The sequence below is a fragment of the Pocillopora verrucosa genome, chromosome 8 (assembly GCF_036669915.1).
Source record: "Pocillopora verrucosa isolate sample1 chromosome 8, ASM3666991v2, whole genome shotgun sequence".
Classification (NCBI taxonomy): domain Eukaryota; kingdom Metazoa; phylum Cnidaria; class Anthozoa; order Scleractinia; family Pocilloporidae; genus Pocillopora; species Pocillopora verrucosa.
The window spans coordinates 18,411,885-18,416,366 of NC_089319.1; positions in this window are offsets into that span (position 1 = coordinate 18,411,885).

Sequence of the window (4,482 nt, forward strand, 5' to 3'; positions counted from 1 at the left end):
TTGGTCTGAAAATTAAAAGTACAGGGTTGTCATTAGAAGCGATTATGAGGCGGCAGACACCCACCAGCTGTCAACCATTTTGGTGCTCAAAGAGGAGATCTAAGTATTTTTGAACTGATGTATTCTAGCATCAATGTCTGGATAACAATAGCTTACTCAAATATGTCCCAAAGGTGCTAGAAATTATATCTCAGCGAGGTTAAACTTTTTCAATTTTTCTGGAGGAGTATGCCTTTCGTACCCCTCTGCTTCATCATTGGGGGTGATTTTAAAAAGGGATAATTTTGTTTCCATGATCATACCTGCCGCTCTTGTAGGATGTTGGCTTGCCTCTATAAATTGAAAGGAAATAAAATGAGACAGTTATTTATGGCAATGGTAACTCTTTATTTGAAGTAAGACTTAAATAAGCAGACTTTTTATTAATTCCTCTACACCAGTAAAAACTCTAAAAAAGATACTAAATAAATGAAGTTTAAACCAATGCATTAAAGTCAATACATACAGCATGAATAGGTTTTCAAGTCCATTAAATTGTTACTTATCACCACAGATTATTATTACTACTGGAAAAAGTTATAGAAAAAGAGACAAACAAAAAGCAAAGGTGCATCCATGGGCAAATGATATCCTTTCTTACATAAGGTTTGAAAGGGAATGGGGTTAAAACATAAATTACCTGCATACCTCTACCTGGTCTTCCTGTTCTTGACAGCACAGCATCCAACGGTGAGTCAGACCCGGGCCCTCTCAATTCTCAACATTTATCATAAAATGAGGTAAATGTTGCTATTAAAAATTACCTGTACAAAAACTTATAAGCTGATTGGCTCATGATTGCCAAACTCATCATAGTTCTCCTAACCACAAAGGCAAACTGTCATGTTATTGCTATCTTCCCTCAATGGAGACTCAAGCTAGCTGCCTTGTAGTACCCTCTTGTCTTCTGTCTAATTATATGGCGAACAACGTGTATGAGAATACTCAAACTTATCAGTTAGAAGTTGTCATCTAGATCTAACACCAAACCAATGTAACAAGAAGATGTGTTTTGTACCAGCTAAAAAGGACAATTAACAATCAGATCTTGGGGGTTAAAGGGTTAAAGTAACCATACATCAGAGAGCCGTGAACTTTGACAGGAAAGGTTAATACACTAATAGATGATCAGTTTCTTTTGCTACATTTTATTAGGAATGAGAAAAGAATATTCGACCAACACCACGCATTCCTACGTGAAACCAGACTTACTTTGAAAGCACTACAGGGGAATGGGGGAATTTATACATTCTTTTACACTGTTAACCAGATAATAAAAGTATACTAACCAGGGCGTTTTCAAAAATTACAATGCTAGCAGCGTAAGCTAATTTTACCTTGCCTGCGCAGCGACTGTTCTGAGCAGTGTCTATTATTTCAATTTAGTTTCTAGATCAGGAGTTTGTTCCACATAGGTAAAAGCTTCCTGGATCCTTTTGGGTACAGCCTGAAAAGAATGACACAAAAATCTGTAAACTTATCTAATATGGTGAGAAATGTAAACAAAGCTAGCGAATTGTTAAGCTGTACCATAGTGATGTTAGTTAAGACCACTAGTCGCAGCTGGTTGTTCAAAGTCCCCAAATTGTTTCCCCTTAATCACTGTAATTTCACCTCTATTAATGCTTTAACTCCCAATGAGTGAAAGACAGAAGTTTCTTCTCACAATATCAATACAATATCAAGCAGAACAAGTGATAAGAAATAAAGAAAAAGATCAAATAATTAATTGAAATAATGTGGGGATAAGTAATTGATCCAAAAATAGATTCTCTGAACTAACATTATAAGAAATGTATGGTTGACAGTAAGGCGAAGAATTACAAATTTGAAAACTGGGACGTAAAAGGTTTTAAGCTGTCATGGTATACTGATGAGTGAGTCTCTATGGCCGGTTTATATTTGTCCTTGACCTGTATTGAATGGTCAATTATTGCAGACCACTTAAACTTGTGGAAAACTAGGAATGATCTCTCAAATGATTTAATCACTGTTTTTAAGTAGTATTTTGAGCGAATTTTTGTTCCCTTAAGTGGTTAAATAGGGCATAAAAGGATGTTTTCTATTGTTTTTTATAAAACAGCTATTCTGTGGAACCGGGTATAAAGCAGTCAAACCTGTAAACTTAACAGTCACCCAGCCATTCCCATGCGGTGACCACTTCATACAGGTTTGATTTTAAGTTCTGGCACCCATCCATAAAATACACAACCAAATATCTACTATTCCCTTAAACATTTGATCAAAATGTCTCCCTCTCCCTTGCGTCAATTAGAAACACTGTATAAAACTTTGGACTACAAATTAAAGTAATTGTAAAATCTCTACATGTTTAAGCTGGACTCCTTCTTTTGTTATGGATCACAATATGTTCAGTCAGTGCATTCCAGTCTTTGTTCTTGAAACCAGAGTTGGACTATGACAGAACTAAAACAACGACTTGTGGAATGCATGTCTGCAGCCTATAGACAAAGAGGAAACGAATGCCCTATTTGTAAACTAAAAACATATGTAGCAAAGCAACCCAATGTAGATAGAATTCACAAAACTTTCCTTCAAGTTAGAAACTTGATTTCAACCCTTTTTCAGCGTATGTAGGTATTTACAATTTTACTGTTACATTTATCTCATGAATTTCTAACCTTAATTCAATGCAAATGATGGCTCTTTAGATTAAATATTTTTTTAATGAAAGATAAGATTTTTACACTTGCTTTAATTGCATTTAAACATCTTCAAACAAAACCTGGCCTCTGAAATTTGGTTCCCACTAATCAAGGAAACATACAGCTAACCAATTTCATGACCAAAAAATGAACCATGTGAAGATTTCGATCATCTATTTATTGCGCTGATAACTTAACACCAAGCTGAGGAATATTAATATGCATTGACAACGGGAAATTAACTCAAAGGAAAACTCATTTTACATACCGTCCGAGTTTGCTTCGCGACGGGCCAAAAGAATCTCTAGGGCTTCATTGAGTGTCCCATCCTGATGAAAGGATACATAAAGAGACTTTTCGTGAACACAAATATAAATATGTCTCAAGTCGTAGAATAGTTTTCGCCAACAAGGCAGAATGCAGTTGTTACATAGGGACATATAGAGACAAAAAATGGTTAGAAAAGGTAGATACTTACGGATGCATAAGTGCTTCGCACTCTGGTATTCTCTTATCTAGCAGTTTCACTGTAGTCAATCTCCATTTGTAACAACATTCCTTGATATCCGTAGTAGTCGCCAGTTTGAAAATTTAGTTGTCTGACAGTCAGCATTCCTGAAAAAGGATCATGGGGTAGGTGTTAGTCAGCACTCGTGACAGTCCTTTGACATAGCCGAAGTTCGCCACCAGGGCAATCGCATACATTAACGCTATGAAATTGTCGGACTCACGGTAAACGTGCTCGAAATTTTCTTCAACCACGTGGTTCACAATTAAAAATATACAGTAAATGAAAAGTCTAACTCGTGTGGACTAGTTGGATAATTGTTATGCAACAGTGTGTAGGTGGAAGGTCAATGAATTTGGGTCATTATGAGACTGGGAGAGAAAGGAGGAGAAACCATTGCCACACTTCCTTAACCATTTCACTCCTTGATCAAATTTGTCATTCTCCTCACTATCAACCCATTACCAATTCTCCAAAAAGTTAGTTCAGAGAATCTAGAAATTGGATCAACTAATTATCTCCAAATAATATTTTTCTTTATTCTTTTCACTTATCTGGTTGATATTGTGTTGATATTGTAAGGAGAAATTCTGGCTTGGTCCACTCATGGGGAGTAAAATGGTCAAGTGCCTCAACTTTCAGCACGGGAAACTTTCAGAATTTTTACTTCTCAACATCTAGAGTGATGATTTGGGGGGATCTTTTTTATTGGATCAGTTCCCTGTAGAAATACAGATACTGGAAGTGAAAGTATCCTATTTGGGATTTAAAAGATTTAATTCAAATCAAGTATGGGTGTGTGCTTATGAATTTATTTGTTCATGGTGGGGCCAACCCTCACTCATTGAACACTTTCCTTGTGTTTTTGGAAAATTGCAAAGTCGTTTTGGGAGCTTAGAACATAAAATTGAAGAAAATGGTTCTCCATATTTCTAGTTCTTGTAGCAATATTTGGCTTTGGAAATAATGCAATAAATTTTTACTGCCACCTTTGGCAGTGAACCAAAGGAAGAATGAAAATGTCTTTTCTTAAAAAATTAGATTGATCCAGGAGGCAGTAGCCTTAGTAGTTTTTAGTGATTGGAAACAACAAGAAGTTCAATTTTTTCCAACCGCAGTCAAATCAATCAATAAATAAACAAATAAATAATAAAAAAACAAGCTTGCAAGCTTCTTCGAAACCAATAATTATTATTCAGTCACATTTCCTTTGTTAAATGATGACCGCAAAGAATTTAGAATTAACGAGATATTAAATAACCCCACATC